The 22,730-nt window shown below is 38.2% G+C and overlaps 1 non-coding gene across 1 annotated transcript; it reads right to left on the reverse strand.

The window, feature by feature from the left end:
* Window positions 1-13,045: 13,045 nt before the first annotated feature.
* LOC114223929 (U6 spliceosomal RNA) lies at window positions 13,046-13,152 on the reverse strand. Its single transcript, XR_003612271.1, has one exon. It is a non-coding gene; the product is annotated as a U6 spliceosomal RNA (small nuclear RNA).
* Between the last annotated feature and the right edge of the window lie 9,578 nt (window positions 13,153-22,730).

Raw genomic sequence — 22,730 nt, forward strand, 5'->3', positions numbered from 1 at the left:
GAAACTAGAACTCAATCACAAGAGGAAAGTCGGAAAGAACTCAAATACATGGAGGCTAAAGAGCAGCCTACTAAAGAATGAATGGGTCAACCAGGAAATTAAAGAAGAATTTAAAAAATTCATGGAAACCAATGAAAATGAACACACAACTGTTCAAAATCTTTGGGATACAGCAAAGGCAGTCCTGAGAGGAAAGTATATAGCAATACAAGCCTTTCTCAAGAAACAAGAAAGTCTCAAATACACAACCTAACCCTACACCTAAAGGAGATAGAGAAAAAACAGCAAATAAAGCCTAAACCCAGCAGAAGAAGAGAAATAAGAAAGATCAGAGCAGAAATCAATGAACTAGAAACCAAAAGAACAGTAGAACAGATCAACGAAACTAGGAGCTGGTTCTTTGAAAGAATTAACAAGATTGATAAACCCCTGGCCGGACTGATCAAAAAGACGAGAGAAATGACCCAAATCAACAAAATCATGAATGAAAGAGGAGAGATCACAACCAATACCAAAGAAATACAAACAATTATAAGAACATATTATGAGCAACTCTATGCCAGCAAAATACATAACCTGGAAGAAATGGGTGCATTCCTAGAGATGTATCAAGTACCAAAATTGAACCAGGAAGAAATAGAAAATCTGAACAGACCTATAACCACTAAGGAAATTGAAGCAGTCATCAAAACTCTCCCAAGAAACAAAAGCCCAGGGCCAGATGGCTTCCCAGGGGAATTCTACCAACATTTAAAGAAGAATTAATACCTATTCTCCCGAAACTGTTCCAAAAAATAGAAATGGAAGGGACACCTTCCAAACTCATTTTATGAGGCCACCATTACCTTGATCTCCAAACCAGACAAAGACCCCATCAAAAAGGAGAATTACAGACCAATATGCTTGATGAACATGGATGCAAAAATTCTCACCAAAATACTAGCCAATAGGATCCAACAGTACATTAAAAGGATTATTCACCATGACCAAGTGGGATTTATCCCTGGACTGCAAGGTTGGTTCAACACCCGCAAATCAATCAACGTGATACAATACATTAACAAAAGAAAGAACAAGAATCATAGGATCCTCTCAATAGATGCAGAAAAAGCATTTGACAAAGGACAGCATCCTTTCTTGATCAAAACTCTTCAGAGTATAGGGATAGAGGGTACATACCTCAATACCATAAAAGCCATCTATGAAAAACCTACAGCGAATATCATTCTCAATGGGGAAAACCTGAGAGCTTTTCCCCTAAGGTCAGGAACGCAGCAGGGATGTCCACTATCACCACTGCTATTCAACATAGTATTAGAAGTCCTAGCCACAGCAATCAGACAACAAAAAGAAATCAAAGGCATCCAAATCGGCAAAGAGGAAGTCAAACTCTCACTCTTTGCAGATGATATGATACTGTATGTGGAAAACCCAAAAGACTCCACCCCAAAACTGCTAGAACTCATACAGGAATTCAGTCAAGTAGCAGGCTATAAAATCAATGCACAGAAATCAGTGACATTCCTATACACCAACAACAAGACAGAAGAGAGACAAATCAAGGAGTCGATCCCATTTACAATTGCACCCAAAACCATAAGATACCTAGGAATAAATTTAACCAAAGAGGCAAAGGATCTGTACTCAGAAAACTATAAAATACTCAGGAAAGAAATTGAAGACACAAAGAAATGGAAAAATGTTCCATGCTCATGGATTGGAAGAATAAACGCTGTGAAGATGTCAAAACTACCTAGAGCAATCTACACATTCAATGCCATCCCCATCAAAATACCATCCACTTTTTCCAAAGAAATGGAACAAATAGTCCTAAAATTTGTATGGAACCAGAAGAGACCCCGAATAGCCAGAGGAATATTGAAAAAGAAAAGCAAAGCTGGTGGCATCACAATTCCGGACCTCCAGCTCTATTACAAAGCTGTCATCATCAAGACAGTATGGTACTGGCACAAAAACAGACACAGAGATCAATGGAACAGAATCGAGAGCCCAGAAATGGACCCTCAAGTCTATGGTCAACTCATCTTTGACAAAGCAGGAAAGAATGTCCAATGGAAAAAAGACAGTCTCTTCAACAAATGGTGTTGGGAAAATTGGACAGCCACATGCAGAAGAATGAAACTGGACCATTTTCTTACATCACACACAAAAATAGACTCCAAACGGTTGAAAGACATAAATGTGAGTTAGGAGTCCATCCAAATCCTAAAGGAGAACACAGGCAGCAACCTCTTCGACCTCAGCCGCAGCAACTTCTTCCTAGAAACATCGCCAAAGGCAAGGGAAGCAAGGACAAAAATGAACTATTGGGATTTCATCAAGATAAAAAGCTTTTGCACAGCAAAAGAAACAGTCCACAAAACCAAAAGACAACCAACAGAATGGGAGAAAATATTTGCAAATGACATATCAGATAAAGGGCTAGTATCCAAAATCTATAAAGAACTTACTAAACTCAACACCCAAAGAACAAATGATCCAATCAAGAAATGGGCAGAAGACATGAACAGACATTTTTCCAAAGAAGACATCCAAATGGCCAACAGACACATGAAAAAGTGCTCCACATCGCTTGGCATCAGGGAAATCCAAATCAAAACGTCAATGAGATACCACCTCACAACAGTCAGAATGGCTAAAATTAACAAGTCAGGAAACGACAGATGTTGGCGGGGATGTGGAGAAAGGCGAACCCTCCTACACTGTTGGTGGGAATGCAAGTTGGTGCATCCACTCTGGAAAACAGTATGGAGGATCCTCAAACAGTTGAAAATATAGCTACCATACGATCCAGCAATTGCACTACTGGGTATTTACCCCAAAGATACAAATGTAGGGATCCGAAGGGGTATGTGCACCCCAATGTTTATAGCAGCAATGTCCACAATAGCCAAACTGTGGAAAGAGCCAAGATGTTCATCGACAGATGAATGGATAAAGAAGATGTGGTGTATACACACAATGGAATATTATGCAGCCATCAAAAGGAATGAGATCTTGCCATTTGCAATGACGTGGTTGGAACTGGAGGGTGTTATGTTGAGTGAAATAAGTCAATCAGAGAAAGACATGTATCATATGACCTCACTGATATGAGGAATTCTTAATCTCAGGAAACAAACTGAGAGTTGCTGGAGTGGTGGGGGGGTGGGAGGGATGGGGTGGCTGGGTGATAGACATTGGGGAAGGTATGTGCTATGGTGAGCGCTGTGAATTGTACAAGACTGATGAGTCACAGATCTGTACTTCTGAAACAAATAATGCAATATATGTTAAGAAAAAAAATGAAGAAGAAGATAGCAGGAGGGGAAGAATGAAGGTGAGTAAGTCGGAGGGGGAGACGAACCATGAGAGACGATGGACTCTGAAAAACAAACTGAGGGTTCTAGAGAGGAGGGGGGTTGGGAGATTGGTTAGCCTGGTGATGGGTATAAAGAGGACACATTCTGCGTGGAGCACTGGGTGTTATGCACAAACAATGAATCATGGAACACTACATCAAAACCTAATGATGTAATGTATGATGATTAATATAACAATAAAAAATTATAAAAAAAATCTGTAATGGACAGTTAAGGGAGTGCCCAGTCAGAGAAAGAGAGAGAGAGAGAAACACGTGAGCTTGCCAGGCAAGAATTACAGTAGAGATTTTGTCTTTAATAAACTTAAAGGAACTAGTGACAGTTAAAGTTTGAATGGGAGAGCCTGCCATTGTTGTTCCACATTTGATTGTTGCTGTTTACATTCCTTTGTTGAGCCTACATCTTCATAAGCTCTTTAGCAAGTGTATGGAGAACACCTATGTCTTCCTAAGCTTTTTAGCAGGTATAGGTTGAACACCTCTGTTCATGGTCAAGACAGGATCAGAGGCCATGGATACTGACAACTGATTTGTCTGTTTTCCTCTGTCTTTTTCCATGACTATATCTACTGCATCGTATTGATTTATAAACAAACCCTGGAAACCCTAAAAAAAAAAAAAAGACAAAATAGAAGGATTTTTATCTTCGCAGGGTAAGATTTGGGATTCCGGATAAAAGTGTGATTTAAAAAAAATTGTGAGTATACACCATACCTTCCTTTCCAATTATCTATAGAAAAACATGAAAATCTATTTCATGCCTTGTATGAAAAGAAATCTCTATTCATAGTTTTAAATGACCAATTACTTATCCTTGCATTTTTTTTTGGTAGTTTTATTTCATGACTTTTGAGTACCTTTTATCCTTAAAAATTCTCACTGATATCTGCTTTGAATTAAATCACATGTGGTCTGAGATGACCCAAATCTTCAATTATAGAATTGTTCTCATTGTGACAATCCTACGTATTTTAGTTAAAAAAAAAATCCCTAAACCCAAGTAATCTTTAGTACAGAATTTACATTATTTAACTTTCAATCGAAGGTATAGGTTTGTAGGTTCCATTTTAATTTTTGTGGAAAACTTTTGTTAATTTTGAACTATGTCCCAGATACTCCACAGAGTGAGTAAGGAAGTGAAAGGCGGGCAGATGGTGACTCATCAGCCCTGGAAGTGGGGCGTCAGCTCCACAGTGTGGGCGCCCTGCAGGGCTGCTCATAAGGCCACCTCCCATCCACTCTGGAGATAAGAATTTGATCTTTTCTAAATGCAGAGGACATTTTACTTCCATTTGGAGGGTTAAAAATGAGGGGCATTTTTACCTCCCGGGACAATATTAAATAAGGTGTGCAATTTAGTGCCCCAAGTTTAAAAACTAAAATTGTAAGACAACTGAATTAAATATTCAGCCTTTTTTTCCCTAATACCAAAAAAAAAAAAAAAAAAGTGGTGGAAAGAAAGATAGCAAGAGATAATAATAAAGTCAGGATACAGAACAGAGGGCCTTAGTTTCTGTCCAGAGGGACCACCATCTTTTAATATAGTCGCTTAAAAATACAGGCATTGCTACATTTTTCATTAGCCTTAATTTTTTCATCAATCATGTTAATTTATACAGAGGGCACTTAATAATAGCTAATTAACACTTATGACTTTTGAAATTAAAAGACCTTTGGAGAGATTACTGCTGGTTGGGGAAAGGATTTTTTTTTTTTTTTTTTTTGTTCTTCCCATTTTAGAAAAGAGAGAGAAATAGAAAGAAGGTATGAGGCTTGTGTGTTGAGAGGAGATTCTTGCTCCTGCTTTCCTGATCATCTGGTAGATGATAATGACACTGGTCTGTGCAGACACAGTGACATTTTTTGACACCTTCTTAGATAAATGACACTTTTGAGCAGTGTTGGTTTCCAATAAACAAAGCAAAATTCAAGATGATCTCTAAAAAGATGGAGACCAAAATGGGACTTATAAATGCCACCAAAGAATGTCAGAGGTAAACAAAAAAAATGAATACTCCAGTGTAGTTACTCGGTTGGAATAAAATAAATCACGTTAGAAATCAAAATTTACTAAGTTGAAATAATACTGAAATTTTTAGGGGAGAGTTGATTGTATAGTTTATCTTTTTTTTAAATTTTATTTTATTATGCTATGTTAGTCATCATACAATACATTGTTAGTTTTTGATACAGTGATCCATGCTTCATTGTTACAATTTATCTTCTTCATCAACGGAAGTTTCTGATTTGTATTTTCTGTGTCACATTAACCAACTGTGCTTGTCTGTGTCAGTCCTTTGTAGTTTAGGGCTTTAGGTCATGGTCTCTGTATTAAGAAAGTAGATTTTAACTGTGTCCTTTTTAGTACCTACGAAATACCTTCGGTCGCGTGCTTGTTTTATGTGATTAGGGTGTGTGTGTATATATGTCTGCACACATAAATACACTATTATATACAAATACAACATATGTATATTATAATTTGTGTATATTATAGTATTTTATATACTTTTATAGCTATATCTACCTATAAATACATCTTTTATATTTTTTATTTTATCTACCAGTAGATGTCTCCCTTCCCTGACTGAAGATTTAAATCTATAGGCCAGCTTGAGGTTTTCAGTGAATCTTGTTTTTGTATGAATGGAGAAATTAAGGCTTTAAAAAAAGGAAAACTTTAATATAAAGCATCTCCCACCCAAATTTATGTTTTAAATGCCTATTGTGTATACTGTATTCAGTTGAAAATGTTGCATTGGGGCATTTGAAGTTTTAAGAGGATTACACAACAGATTCTCATCTCTCTCAGATCCTTTGAGTATTTCCATTTTGACTAAAGGTCTAGGATGTCTAATAACTTTCACAAAGTACCTAACCTAGTTTTGGGGGAATCTATGAATTTCAAAAATCTGAAGTCAGAGTAGGGAATAAAATGTATTTCTGAACTTTAACATCTACTTGAAAATTGTCCAAATTTAGCAGTACTCAAGAATGAAAGTGTTGATTCACTCCTTGGAAAGATCCTTTAGTTTTCTATTCAAGAGGTGGAAAACATTTCCAAATATATTTACATTACCTGTGATAATGGTAAAGTGTTTAGTGCAAGTTGTAGCTTAGGGGAGAAAAGTTTGCATACTGAGAAATAGTCCCGTCTATGCTAAAAATTTTCTCTAGAAAAATTGTGGTGATAAGGCAAAAATTTTGAGCCATTCTTTTGGTGCTTCCAACATCTTCTTTCCCCTTCCTTTAGTTTCCTTCTTCCATTTTCCCTGAATTGCCTATGGGGCTCTGGTCTCATCTGCTCTGGTATCTTCCCTGTGAAGAACTCTTAATTTGGTATTTAGCAGCCAATTGGGAACTTTGCTAGAGGTCGTGAAAGCTCTGTGACCTGCTAGCTATGGAATTTGCCAATGGATGGGATGGAAGAGTTCTTCTTATATCTGTTGATGTATCTTTGAACATGCCCGGGAAAAAGTGATCGGCCTCACTAACTCATTGTGTTGACAGTGTTGTGGCGGGCTCTGCTCTAAGAAAACCATGCCGATGTTATTCTGTAACCATCTAGAATCATCTGGATGGCAGCTGTTTTGTCAGCTAGATCAGTGATTCCAAAACCCTTTTCCGTGGGGAATGCTCCCTCCGAGGTAGCTACAGTTGGAGTATGGGGACTCTCTCATGGGTAAGATGGACGGTGGCTAATGCCCAATCCCAACCTACAATATGTAGTTCTTCTTTTCTCATCCAACTGGTTGAAAGCCGTGTGTTCTGACATCAGAGCTGAGAATTGCTGGTCTAGATAATTCATTGTCCCCTTCTCGTACACTGGTTACAGTTCTAGAGGGTGCTTTGAGTCCATTACTAGATCATCAGATTAGTATGCTGTGAAATTACTGTTAACCTACAGGAGAATCTTATTTTTCTAAGTTGAATCAAATTTCAAACCAGTGGTTCCACTTTTTTAAATAGCAATTTTTAGAATTTATTTACACATTACATGAAAGTACCATTGTAACGATCTGAAGTACAATTTAAGTGGCATTATAGTACATTCAAAATGTTGTACAAACAACACCACTGACTGGTTCCAGACATTTTCATCACCCCAAAAGGAAACCCCATCCCCGTTAGCAGTCACTTCTCACTACCTGCCTGCCCCCCCGCCCCTGGCCACCACAATCTGCTTTCTGTCTGTATGGGTTTGCCTATTCTGGTCATTTCATTTAAATGGAATCATACAACATGTGGCCTTTGTGTCTGGCTTCTGTCATTGAGCATCATGTTTTCAAAATTCATCCATGTTGGTGCATGTATAAGAACTTCATTCCTTTTTATGGCTAAATAATATTCCATTGTATTTCTATATCACAATTTGCTTATCCACCTTTGGCTATGGTGAGGAGTGAAGCTATGAACATGCTTATATAACTTTTTATTTAAACACTCGTTTTTCAGTCTTTTGAGTGGAAATGCTGGGTCATGTGATAAGCCTATGTTTAACTTACTGAGGAGCCTCCAAACTGGGATTCCACTTCTGCCATGTGAATGTTTCTTCAGAGAACCATTAATGTAGTATAGGTGAGAGGCTTCTTACTTCAATAAAAATGCAGAGTTGGGCAGCCTGGGACCCACTGTAATAATAATAATCGTAATTATTCCTATTAGATTAGAATCACGCTTATAGTTATAAGGTACACTGTGATTGTTCATATGCTTTGACAATTATTATTTATTTGAGTTTCACGACAATGCAGGGTGGGAAACAAAGCTAGCAATGTATCATTTTATAAATGAGCCAATGGAGCTCTGCAGAGCTTAGATAACTTAGCTTCGCTTTGTAACTAGTAAGTGCTCTGATCAGGACCAGAATCCATGTCTATTAGGTGCATGCCTTTTGTATTGTTTTAAGACATGCATTTATTGCTTTCTAATTTTTCTCCATACTGACAATATTAGTTCAGTCATCGTTTTGGTTGCTTATGACAAATGACACCTTTAGTATGGTGATGACTGGCTAGGGTTTGTGGCTGTTGACAAAAGTGTTCTCCAAGCATTTAAACAATCAATGACTGTATTCCTCGCCTAAGTTTCACCATTGTGCCCATCCTCTGAATGCTGACCAACTAACTGGTGTGCCTCGAGAAAGGGATCCTCTCATCTTCAGATGAAAAATGATGACACGTGCATTTTCATATCTACAGTTAGAAAAACCGCAACAGGGTTTTTAAGCTAATTAATACCTTGACTGGCTATGAGAACAGAAGGCTGACTTTTCTTAAATCTGATACCTAATTTTTATTAACAGAGCCAAGAGCGGGGGATCAGAGGAGAAACTTCTAGAAGGACAACTCTTCCTTTTTAATCAGTGTTATTTAGATAAGAAGCTTTGCTTTGTCTGGACTTCAGTAGCTTTTATTCCACTGTAATCAGTTAAGCAATTAGGACCAAATTGGGCCCACACTGGCTTGTAGGATATAGTGATCCATTTCCTTGGAAGCCCCTCCTCCAGCCAGCTAGGATTGTCTAACACATTTGGAGGTACTTTTGGTAAGAATAGAAAATGGGACTAACTGTTTCAGGAGCATTTTTTTCTTCAGCCGTGAAACTCACTCTTTGCCAGGACAATCATCATAGTAGCTGTCAACATGCTTTCTTTCATCTTGCGTTCGCTTGGTAAAATATTTTGGCAGCTAATGCACTCAAGGGCTTGCGTGTTTCTGAGTCCTACTACCAACAAAATATGGCACATGGTATATGATTATTCTAAATTAATGTGGGTTTGAAACTTTTTGAGAATTTCATTACAATCCTTAAGAGCCGTGCCATCCGATAGAGTAGCCCCTCGCCATATGTGACTATTTAAATTTAAATTAATTAAAATTAAGTACAATGTAGAATCATTTCATCAGTTGCACTAGACATATTTCAATTGCTCAGTAGCCACATGTGGCTAGTGGTTACTGTTTTGGACGGCACAGATATAGAACATTTCCATCATCATAGTGAGTTCTATTGGATGATACTGCTTTAGATAACTGAGAAAAATCATCTGGAGTTTCAACACTACAGCTATTTTGCAGCACAAAATAGAAAAATGTTTGTTTGATTCACAGTCTCAAATCCTAGAAAAGAGGTCCCAAGGAGCTGGGAGAAGCCTTAGAAATCCTCTGTGACGAGACATCTATTTTAGAGACGTGAGGGAAGGTGGGTTTGGCGTGGGACAGGTGACTTGTCAGGAGTCCCATAACGAGTTACTGGCATACATTTCATAACTTTACCTCATGCTTCTCCTCATAAAGTTGAATTATAAATTGTCCATTAGTGTTTTGAGAGTTCATGCAATGTTAAAAGAGTAAACTACTAGCTTCTTATTCTCCTTCTGTCCGTCTCCAAGCTCTTCGAGAGTCCGTATTCATGCCTCCTCTGTTTACTGCCCATCTACTCTAGCATCTCTTGCTGTTTAGCTTCAGTCCTTCCTATCACTAACATTTCTCCTCTGAGGACATCGATTGCATCTTAGTTACTAAATCCAAAGGTCTTTTCATACTTTATAATCTATTTTTTTGTATTATATTTTTAAATCTTGGAGTGTTGAAGAATAGATGCCCACGCATTCATTTCTTCTCCTTTCTCCCTCAGCCTTACCTTCTGCTCCACTCTCCTCTCCTGGTCTCCTTCTTGGATTCCTATTCCTTCCCTCATCTCCTAAATGGGTTCGTGCAAGGACTCATTGTCTTCTTCTTCTTATTCTCCCTACACTCTCTCCCTTGGCAAGTTTACTTACCATGATAACTTCAGTGACTGGACTCCCCACCTGTCACTCTAACTTTGATCTGGTCTGTGTGAGCATGGGTCCCACAGCCAGCTGCCCCGCAGGAACCTCAGACTCAATACAGTCAAAGCCCTAATTGGTTGTCTTGTTCCTCCAGCCCTCCTTCCTGTGTATCCTATTTTTGTTAAAGTCACAATAATTCTCCAAGCTACCCAGAACCGAAATCTTAGGACCATTGTTGCCTCCTAAAGATGACCAACCATCTTGGTTTGTCCAGGATTGAAAGATCTTCCAGGCACAGGACTATTAGTGCTGAAACTTAGAGACCCTGACAAGCCAGAGTTGGTCACCCCACTCACTGTTCTTTCTTGCTACTATATCCAATCAGCCAGCAATGTGCTTCATTTCCAGTTCCACCATATTTCTCACATTTGTCTCACATTTGTCCCACCATAACTTAGTTCTATCTCATCAGGTCTCTTGTTACAGCCTTTAATTGATCTCCCTATTTCTAGTCATCCTTCCTTCAATCCATCGCAAGTTTCACAACTTGGTAATCTTTCTATAACTTAACCATGTCAGTTCTCTACTCAAAAATATTCCCTGAGGACTTGGGGAGGGAACGGAAGGTAGATTGGAAACAAAAGACAGACAACTGTTTTGAAGAGTGAAGTAAAAGCAAATGTTCTATGAAAGAACAGAGTTTTGTTTCTTTAACTTCTGAGTCCAGAGATCGCAGGCACCAAATTGTCAGATCTGGGAAATGACTTAGGCTTGCAGGCATTACCATGGGGGTTTGGTGAGTGAAATTTTTTTATGTGTTCTATCTTCCCCTGCTACCAGCACTTTGCTGCTTTGCTGGTATTCTCCCTCTTCCCTTGTCACTAGCTACTTTTGACCAGGAACCATTATTCCCAAGTAACATTTTGCCTGGGGAACTATTTCTCCCTCTCCACATCAAGAGGCAGCAACAAAGAGAGGAAAAATTCAGATGCATTTAAGAAACAGTTCTCCCCCAAAGAGTATCCTCATCCGTACTGCTCGCTTCCCAGTGGCTAATGTTGTTTTTGGCTGGGCTCTGAACAGCTTTTGCTTCCCTCATTCAGACCATTGATGTCCAGCCACTTTGAGTAACTCATTCTTCCCTATGATCACCGTCCCACATACATGTTTGCATGTGGTACCTTTTGCCTTTTGTTTTCTCACTCCCATGTGTGCATGTCCTAGCCTATCGATGGTTCAAATCTTAGCTCACATGTCATCTCCATTGTGATGTCCATAACAGAAACCATCTTCCCTTTTCATAGGTTCCACAGCCTTAGAGAGCCATTGATTTTAAGATGACATCATGGGACATTGTGTTCTCCACTCAAAAGAGGCAAGAGGAGGCCTTGTCCAAGCTGAGTGCAGAGAGACACCTTTTTGCAAAAATAGGTAACTTTGCCAGTTGTCTCCTAAGTCGATTTGGTTCCTATAATCATGTAATTAAAAGAGTTAGGAGAGATTTCTGATCCCTTCTCATACTCTGGCTTTCCAAGATTTCAGTGTCATCAATCTGTTAGGAAAAAGCAAGTTATAGCAAGTGTATATTTCAGTGGAGTGGGTTTCTATCCAGTAAAGTTTAGAAAGAGAAATAATTGTTTTAGAATGCAACTACCCTCCCAGCCTTTCCTAGATGAGAACCAGCTAGTTCCACGATGGACATCATCTCTCTCTAAATTTCCGTAGTGTATTTTAGATACATCTTTGATGGTGTTTTTCATTTTTGTATCTTACATATTCCACGTTCTTCTGTCCATCTTCTGTCCACGTGTGTCTTTGACAGTCTCTCAGTCTCTGTTTTGAGTTTCTTTTCCTCTATTCTCGACAACAGTTGGAATTTCCCTGTGCTGAGTCCTGAGTCCCCACTTTGTCTCATTCCACACTTCCTTTTGCAGCAATCTTACCCTGGCCCTTAACTTCAATTAATGCCTATAAATGACAACATCCAAATTTATATCTTCATTCCAGACTCTTTTATGTTCAGACCAATATATCTTACTGCTGGCATGACATCTCCACTTGAATAGTTCAAATTTAACAACTTGAACACTTGACAGTTCCTTCAGGATTTACTGCAACTCTAGTGATCACACCTCAGCTAAGGACACCACTACTTACCCAGTGTCTCATGCCAGAAACCTGAGAATTGTTTCTCAATCAATTTGTATGAACTCCTGTAGACTCTATATCCTAAAATGTATCTTGAATCCCTATCTTCATCTCCATGGTCAAAATTATAATCTCCCGCTTATTCAGAAAAGCCTTGTTCCATTACTCAATATAAAAACAGACTTCCCACTCATATGTATTATAGGAAATTTACTTTTCCTTCATAGAATTTATCCTTCTCTATTAGCTGTATGTTACCTGTGTGATCATGGGCATCTTTCATCTTCATCATTAACTGTAAGCTCTGCGAAAACAGATCTTGTGTCTGCTTTGCTCACCTTTGAATCCCCAGCTCCAGCCTAGCACTCACAATAAACACTTGTTGAAGGAAAGAATAAATGAAGCTTCCAGGAAATATTCCATATTTGTATTTGCCTATCCGTAAATAGACCTGGCCTCAAAACCTGTGTGCCATAGATAGGATAGATAGATAAAATAGATAAAAATCTAATTGCCAAATGTGCGGGAAAACAATAATGTATTTATAAGGTTAATTGTGCATGACCATCTCTGCTTAGTAACCTATATGGAATGGTTTTGAGCTTTAGGGTATCTTTTCCTTAGTTAAATAATATTTAATGAAATCCATTGTTTATTAGTCAATTTGTAGTCTTGATTCCCTACCTTATTATTCTTTTTTTTTAATGTTGGAATTCAATTCTTTATATAAAGTCCCTTGTAAAAATATGGAACGCTTCACGAATTTGCGTGTCATCCTTGCGCAGGGCCCATGCTAATCTTCTCTATATCGTTCCAATTTTAGGATATGTGCTGCCGAAGTGAGCACCCCTACATTATTATTCTTATAAGTAGGGAGATGATAATTCAAAAAGACAGTTGGAGTTCAGAAAAATCTCACAAAAGCAGAGCATCGTATAATGGTGAGTTGTTTTCTGTTTTAAATTTTGTAGGTGACATATAATTCCCGCCCTTTTGCTTTCCCAGTATTTGGCTCGGAAGGTGCTGCCACTTACAATCCTTGCTCCTCTGGGTGGGTGCAAGATATATCTTTCCTGGAGATCATCATCCAATGGCAATGCCCTCAGAGAAGTATGTTATCCGTGCTTTCTGGACACTGAGATTCCCATCCTGATTTTTCAGTTTTCCTCTAATTCTGAAAACTAGAAGGAACCATTCATATATATCTATATATACATATGCATATATATTTATGTATATCTGTTTGTTGCTAAATATAGGCGGAGTTAATTTCTATATTTACAACCAAGGAATCTGGCAATCAATTGTACTGGCATTGGAGGATATACATAATAAATACCTCATAGATAAAATCTCTGCTTTCGCGGAGTTAATGACTAACTGAACACAGCCTAGGTTTTTGTTTTTTTTTTTTAAGAGAGACTGATAAAAAATAAACTGGGATGAAAAAATAAACTGGGATGAAGATGATAGGAGAAAATAGCTAACATAACTAAGGAAAAAACTGTTTCTAATTACCTTCACAGTGTCTAGTTACATCAAAAGGAGACAGATTTTATATTCATATTCATTTTTATTGAGTATCATGTGTCTGGAGTATTGTAAAGATTCATCCATGAGTACTTCTGCCCTCAAAGAACTTGACTCTAGTAGACTGGAAACTTACCCAAACACAAATAATTATAAGAAAGAAGAAGAAAAACATTTTACTGATATTCGATATTATAGTGTTTATAGCAACAATGGGAGATAGGTATTATTCTCCATTTTGCAGATGAAGATTATGAGGCTCAGGGAGTCTAAGTGACTTTTCTAAGGTCACAAGATCCTCCAATGATTGAGCCCAAATTCAAATATTGACGCTTGCTTTGTCCAGGTCACAGTGAGATTTCCAAGTGCAATAAGTGAAAAAGTTTAAGGGTTAGGTATGTGCAGAAAAATGCATTTCTTTCAACCACAGCAATGTCATAAGGCTTCAAGAGGGAGGTAGGAGCTGAGCTTCGAGCTTGGGAAGATTTTAATTTTCAAATATAGAAAAGAAGGATGATTCAGGTAGTGAGAAGAATATGGACACATAGGAGTTTAAACACGGATCAGTGAAAGCTATTGTTTGGAGTGACAGGTATTTTAAGGAAATATAGAGAAATATCTTAAGAAAGATAGTTTGAACTCAAATCTTGAAAAACCTCAAAAGTTGGCATAAAGAACTAACTCATCATTATTGCAAGTCTATCAGAACCTCTACTATTAAACAGAACCTCTATCAGTATTAAACTTAAAACTACTTTATACACCTATCCTGCATTTAGAATATCCAGCTAACTTAGGGTAGTCATGATTTATTTTGACAGCCACCTGCCTGTACAACCACATTTGGTTCAGATAAAACCTAGTGTTGGCTTGTTCATTCATTCCTTATATATTTGTTCATTCTTTAAACATACACAAATCACCTACTATTTAGCAGATATTCTCATAGATCCCATGGATAGAATCGTAAGATATTCTCTCTAACCTCCATGAGTTGGGGAAACTATAGGCAAACTAACAATTGCAAGAGAATATGATAGATGCCGTAATAAAATGTGGCATGGGTACTATGGAAGCAACAATGAGATTAGACAATCACCTAATTATCTACTCCAGATGGCCAAACGGCCCAAATGAGTGATCAAAAGTCAGTTCTAAATATGACATTGACTTATCTTCTTAAATTGGACCCGTAGCCATTGGTGTTCCCTAGCGTTTTGGCTAAAATACAGTGATAAGCAGAATGGTAGATTCAATGAGGCACTGAAGGTATGTTGAGGTCAGGTTGCGAGGTCTTGGAAAATATGTCTATGTGGTCCTTGTGTAAACAATGCCATAAAAACTTGTTATCATGTGGGACTTAATCACTTAGACTTAAGTTCAGCCTGAAGCTCTTGTTAGAAAAGACATGTGAGGTTCCCATCATAGCACATCATGTTGCACTGTTCTCAAATGATGTTTCCTAACAGTTTCTTTTGCTAGATCCATACACTAATTTATTCTGAATTTGAGGAGTTTTGGTTTCAGCCTCTTTTAGGTACTAAGGAGAATAGTAAGTCCCATGGCTCACTTTTTTTTTTTTTTTTTTTTTACTTCTTAAGAGCTTTGGACATAGGTATCTGTATTTAAGACTCCCTATGCCTCAGTTTCCTGATCTTTACAATGGAGGTAATAACTCCTGCCTCATGGAGTTCTTCAAAGTAATACTGCCTACAGAGTACTTAGTTCCAAGCCTCACACATGTTAATATTTAATAAATATCAGGATGACAACAGAAGTGCAGATGTCCACTGAAAAAAATTCCATCCAAATACCTGGTGTTCAGTCTCAACTAAGCCTGCTACACAACTGGCTTGTCTTTCCCTTATTCCATGCCATCATATCCCCCATTCTCATCAGAACATCTTCTCAGTGTTTACCATTCCCCTCAAGCTCCAACTCAACCCCTACACCTCTCACTTTCAACAACCTTGGCACCAGAAAGGAGCTACTTAAGCTTCTGGTCCTCCCCGGCTGTAGACCACACCTGTGCCCGCCTGTACCAAATCTTTCCAGGCTCAGAGGAAGAGGAGCCCTTTCTACTCAAAGCTACCTTCTCCGTTTGTGCTCTGGTTTCCACTACTTCCTGATTTTGTAGCTCCTCGATGATTTACATTTCTCTTTCTTATAGCGCTTTCAGCCTATAAACATGCTAGGTTCTCTCCCTTTATGTATCTATAGCTTTCTTGTTTCAATCTGTCCATAGGAAATGTGCCATCTGTATATCATATACTCACACACTCACATACATACATACCTCCGTACATGCATAATTAGATAGATAGATGATAGACAGAAAAGTGAGTGGATGGATGGATGGATAGATGGATAAATAGATAGATTTAGATAGATTTTTATATCTAAACATATTTCCTTGAACCTAAAGCACAGTCTAGTTAGTTTTCCCTCTTCTTCAACCCACTCTAATCTGGTGTCAACCTCTGTGGCTCCTCTGGAAATAGCCATGTCATTTGATGACTTTCTAATTGACAAATTCAATGAAAACTTTTCAGTTTTCATCTTACTTCATTACACCTACTCTTACTGTTTAAAAGTCATGATAACAGTAAAAGTCTTCACAGGTATGCAAGAGTTCCTAAGTTATATCACACAGCACAGTTAAATGATTAAGTATGTGGACTTTGGCATCCTAATGCCTGGAATCAAATCCCAGGTCTGTCACTTGATAGATTTGGGATTTTAGATGAGTTTAGATGAGTTTAGATGAGTTACTTAACTTCTCTGAGTCATAGCTTTCTTATCCATATGAGGTGGATAATAATAATAACTTACTCATAGGGTTGTTGTATAGACTAGTTGTTTAATACAGAAGAACAGCATCTGGCACATAAGAAGTGTTAAGTAAATATTGGTTATTATTGTTCATTTACTAGTTCTGCAAAAGGCTTACTCAAAGATACATAATATCATCTAGTCAATAGAGATACAATCAAAATAAAGAATTATAGATAGGAAGCTATATATACACATCCACATGTACCTATATATACACATATATATTTTTCTATTTTATAAATGAAAACTAAATAAAGAAACTAGAAAAACACAGTTAAGTATAATATTTTAATATTTATATTTTTACAAACTTTAAATATAAAAATAATCCTTGAAATACAAGATATATAATATGCTCTATTTGATAATCATTTAGGTCTAAAATTTCAGATTGTATCATCAGAAACTGCAAGTTCATGAGATGGTAAGATAAGGGGAACTAAAAAAATTCTTAATTTCTCATCTCACATGTTGGATAGATAACTAGAAATAAATGGATCCAAATATGAGTTTTGCAAAAATATGGTGCACTAATTCTATAAATGAAAAAGATATATGCCTTCCCTAATCATAGTGTAGTCCTTCTCAAATGAGATATATCAACATATATTTCTTTTCATATACAGATATGTCTCCCAGACGTCTCATAGTATCTTGTCCTTTTTTAAAACAGGGTCCCCAAAACTTTACTCGCACAAAAGCACGCGTGAAAGAGCAATGCAGAATTTACTCAAGAAATTTAACAGAGAGAGGGGAATAGATTCACATCACACAGCGAACAACCTAATAAATCCCAATTAAATATCATGCATCTGAATATGAATTTTCTTCTTTTTGACACTTTCAACACATGTGAAGTTCAGATGCTCGTTGCTTGTCCCCCTTTCCAGTACTCTTCCCTTTCCTTTTTCCACAGTGGGGCCCACCCAAGATTCACTTCTACCCTTCATTAGGCTTGTGAAAGCATCTTCTCATTGAGGCTATTCTCTCTCCTCCAAATATCATCTGTTAAGAATATATATTTTCTATATCTTTAATTTATAGACACACATGCATAAATGTATATGCATACATGTGAGAGATTTTTAGAAAAAACAGCACGTTAGTGCTGGTTATCTATGAGTTCCCCTCCCTTGGTTATTTCCGCCAACCTCCAACCCTCAGGGCAGGCAGCAGGTCTCCAGGGAATCTCCCTGGGGAAGCCCTCCCTGGGGCCTGACTGCATTTTACATCTGGAAATGAAATGATTAGTATTTTTGTCTACCCTCCCCTTTAGATTATAAGCTCCCTGAGGGCAGGAGCCATATCTTACTCATCTTCACATTTATAGCTTCTAGAAGGCTCTTTCAACATGATCCAAGCTGCAAAATTTGAACTAAATTCAAATGACACTGGTAAAATAATTTTAGCCATCAGCGAATATATGAGGTGGGACAATACTTAGCTTAAAAGACTTTTTTCCCCTCTATTCTATGTGTGTTCAAGAAACTATTTTACTTATTCAAATAGTTGGAGTGTCAAGCAGAAAAGCCTAAAACTATAAGTCTTGTGAGGGAAGGAACAGATGATACCAGTTAAAACAACATCCCTATGTTGTGGTTCTTCGGTGCAAGAGCTCCTGTTGTTTGTTCTATCGATGGCACGGTGAAAGAAAGCTGGGAAGAATGGAATAAGGGACCAGACAGTATTTTAAACTTCTCTTCCTAGTGTGCTTAGGAGAATATCCTTAGCCAAAACTGCTGAGTACAGATAAAATACTTTGCTGCTCTTTAAATCACCCTAATCTTGAAAGCAATTAACTGTGCTTTGATAATTGAATTGATTTTTCCTTCCTCATTGAGGAACATTGACATCGACTAGGGAACTGATGGAAAATCTCTTGAATATCATTAAAAATTAGCTTTATTGAACAGCTTAGCATATATTTCAAATATATTTTAGAGTGAACTTACAAAGCTAAGTAAAAATTAAATAAATAAATGTGGTCAAGTGTGCTGCTACCTTCTAATACCATAGTTGAAAAGAAACAAATAATTCTGGACAGTTTTTTTTTTTTTAAATAAAGGAAACTATAGTTTTTTTTTTTTTTTCCCCTCTCACATTCATACATAATTCAAAAGCATTTCAACTAATTTGGCTCAGATTTTCCCAGTACAGCTGCCTTTGGCCGAGACTTAGAAGGAAAAGTTTCAATAGAATGGCAATTATTCCTGAATGTATCAGGACTGTTCTAACGATGATACTTAGTGACCACACTATGGTAAAAATGCTTAGCTGTAGACACAGAATTTATATCAATGCACTGGGCTCACATGAGGTGCCACAGAAGTGATTGTTGTTTTTGTAAGATTATAGGAACTATAGAGCACACGCTGCTCTAGATGGCATGTTTGTGTCCCTCCGAGATTCATATGCTGAAACCTAAAACCCACCAAGGTGGTGGTAAGAGGAAATAGGGTCACCAGAAGGTGATTAGGTCATGAGCACAGAACCTTCGTGAATGGGATTAGTGCCCTTATCAGAGAAAGCTCTCCTGCCCCTTTCCACCATATGAGGAGACCATGAGAAGCTGGTGGTCCACACCCCAGAGAAGGGCTCTCACTAGAACCTGACCATGCTGGCACCTAGATCCTGGACCTCCAGAACTGTGAGCAACAAACTTCTGCTGCCCAGGATGGACAAGGCTGCGTCCTAGGCAGAAGCACTGCTCCTGGAAAAGCCTGCTGCTCTTTTGGGCCCACTTGCTTACTCTCTGAAACTGTATCCCCAGACTGCCTTAGTTTCCTGTCCTGTAATTTTATTTTATTTATTTGAGAGAGAGAGAGAGAGAGAGAGAACGAGTGGGGGAGGAGGCAGAGGGAGAAGCAGACTCCCTGAGGAGCAGGGAGCCTGTTGCAGGACTCCATCCCAGGACCCTGGGTTCATGACCTGAGCCGAAGGCAGATGCTTAACAGACTGAGTCACCCAGGCGCCCTCCTGTCCTGGTTGACTACAAAACTTTCTTCTGACATTGATTCAGAATTCTATTGATTTAGAATGCAGAGAACCAGGAAGATGAAATAGTAGGGCTTTTTTCATAGAAATTTATGATGATAATTTATTTTCATAGCCACAGCCCCGAGGCACTGAAAAAGCCATGAAATACTTCATTGATAGGAAGCAAATCAAGGTCTTAGGGTGAATTTGGTGCTCAGGATTGTTTTTGAATTTATTTTCTCTGAAAATTGGTAATCTTCAGATGGTATAAAATTTCATTCATATTATTCAGTCAACCAGATTCCCTAATGCCCAATAATTCTAGGCAAATAATCATTTGCTGTACAAATGTTAGAAATTTTACTCTACAGATTGAATTGCACAGCTATTGAGTATGAAGTTATACATTAAAGAGTCTAATTTAAATTAGCAAAATTAAATGATAATGGTCTCAATTATTTTAATTTCATAAAAAGAAGATACAATTTGGGAGGAACTTTTGAGTAGCAGGGTGCCCTTCAAGGACTTCATCAAAAACAGTGCAATATTTATACTCATTTTTTTTCATAAACTTTCCTCTTCACTTAAGAAAATTTCAATTTATTGAGCATTTTACTCTCTGCACCGCACTCAAATAGCTACCTAGCAAGGAAAGGCAGAAGAAGCAAAAATGGATGCTCACTGCATCCTACTACGTGCTAGGTGCTGTGGAGAGTGTGTGGAGTCAGGCAGCAATGAATGTCAGCCCTACTGTCTGTTATTTGGGTGACCTTGGGCATGTTACCTAATCTGTCTAGCCTTAGGATCATTATCTGTACTATGAGTATAACAATTCTTTATAGGACTTCGGGTAGAATAAAATGGGCCGATATAACTGAAGCATTTCACATAATAGCTAACACAGGGCACCTGCTCACCAAGTGGAGACTAATCTCAGTTTTCCTTCCTTCTCCCCTAAATCATGGTTTTCTCCACTGCATTAATCCTCTCAAACATGCAGTGTTGCTCCCACCTGGAAGGAACTTTGCCTTGACCCCACTTTTCCTGCCAGGTATGATCCCACCTCTCCGCTTCCCATTACAACTATGCAAAAGAGGAGAAGTCAGGCTCTTGTGGTAAGCTGTGATTGGGTGGTGAAAGTGAGCAGATCTCAAGCTTGACTGACAGCAGAATCACAGAAGCAGCTCAGTCAGCAAAAGGGACTAGGTACATACACATGCACATGCACACAAACACAAAACCCACATCATACTACACACACCCACCACCACCACCACCACCACCACCACCACCACCACTACCACCACCACTGGTGAATGGGATGGAGAAGGACTAGGTAGAGGTGGGATGACCAAGAGGGTTTAAACAACCTGAGAGTCAGGGATTCAAAGGGAAAGGGTGATCAATGATGTCCAGGGCTGCCAAAAGATCAAGGTGTGTAAAACACTAAAAAAAAAAAAGGCCCTGAGTTTGTCAATTAGGAGATCATCAGTGACTCCATAAAGAAATCTCAGTAAAGACAGAAACATATACCAGATGGCTTAAATCACGTCAATAATTCCTTTCTTCCCATTATCTCTTAAGTGTAATACAATCAGGGCATCCTCTTACTGCCCTACTAAACCTGTTCTTATCGAGGTTACCAGTGACCTCCACATTACTAAACCCAGTGGTCAGTTTTCAGTTTTCAGTACATCATCTGCAACATTTGATAAAGTGGATCACTCTCCATCCCTTGAAACACTTTCTTCACTCAGCTTCCCAAACATCACTTCCCATGGGCGTTCTTACCCCACAGACAACTCCTTCTCTTGTTTCTACTCACACCTCTTTCCCTTAATGTAGGAATATTCCAGAGTCTTTAGATCTCCTCTTCTCTTCACTAAGTTTCATGGCCTCAAATGCTCTCTAATAGTTGAGGATTCTGAAATTTATATTTCTAGCACAGACTATGCATCTGACTCCAGATTCACATAGTCAGTGATCTACTTGACATTTCCATTTGGATGTGTTCAGGTAACTCAGATTTATTACACTGAAAACTAAACTCCTGATCTTCCTATTCACTCATTGTTGCCCACATTTCCATAAATGTTAACTCCATCCTTCCAGTTACTGTTTCCAGAAATCTTGGCATGATGCTTGTTGCCTCTATTTCTTTTGTACCCTATATGGTGGTTTTAAAATATACCTGCTAAATCTGATGCTCCTTCCTTGAAATGGTGGAACCTAATTTCCTTCCCTTTGAGTGTGAGCTGGACTCACTGTCATGACTCTAATAAATAAAATAAAATGGAAGCGAAGGTGTGAAACTTAAAAGACACTCTGGCTTCCTCTTTCTTTCTCTCTTTTTTCTCACTCTGCGTATATTAGTCTATTTGGACTGCCATAACAAAATACCATATGCAGGATGGCTTAAATAATAGAAATTTTGTTTCTCACAGTTCTGGAGGCTGGAAGTCCCAGATCAAAGTCCAGCAGGGTTGGTTTCTGTGAAAGCTCTCTTCCTGGCTTGCAGACAGTTGACTTTTCTGTTCTCACATGGGTTTGGGGCTTCAACATATAAATTTTGGGAGGTGGGTACAAACATTCAATTCATACAATGGGCGAAGTTAGTGGTCATGTCATAAAAACGCTCAACTAGCCTAAGAGAGGCCCATGTGGCAAAGAACTGAAGCCTCCTACCAACAGCTTGATGTGAATGAGCCATCTTAGCAGCAGATCATTCAGCCCCAGTCACACCTTCAAATGATACTACCCCATACAACATCCTCACTACAACCTGATGAGAGACCCTGAGCCCGAATTACTCAACTGAACTGTATGAAATTACTGACCCACAAAATCTGTGAGACGTTTGTTGTTTTAATCCACTTAGTTTTGGCTTGTTATGAAGCAATAGGTAATTAATATACCCCACATCCAATCTATTGGTAAAGTCAATTGGCTCTATCTATAAAACATATCCAGAGTACAACTACTTTCATTGTTACTACCTAAATATATGCCACCATTATATCTTACCTGGGTTTTTGCAAAATCCTCTTAACTGACTTCCCTAATTCTACCTTGACTGTTACCATC

Source organism: Eumetopias jubatus, unplaced genomic scaffold, assembly GCF_037043125.1.
Source record: "Eumetopias jubatus isolate StellerSeaLion01/CBP00866 unplaced genomic scaffold, mEumJub1_p1.0 scaffold_6, whole genome shotgun sequence".
Lineage (NCBI taxonomy): Eukaryota > Metazoa > Chordata > Mammalia > Carnivora > Otariidae > Eumetopias > Eumetopias jubatus.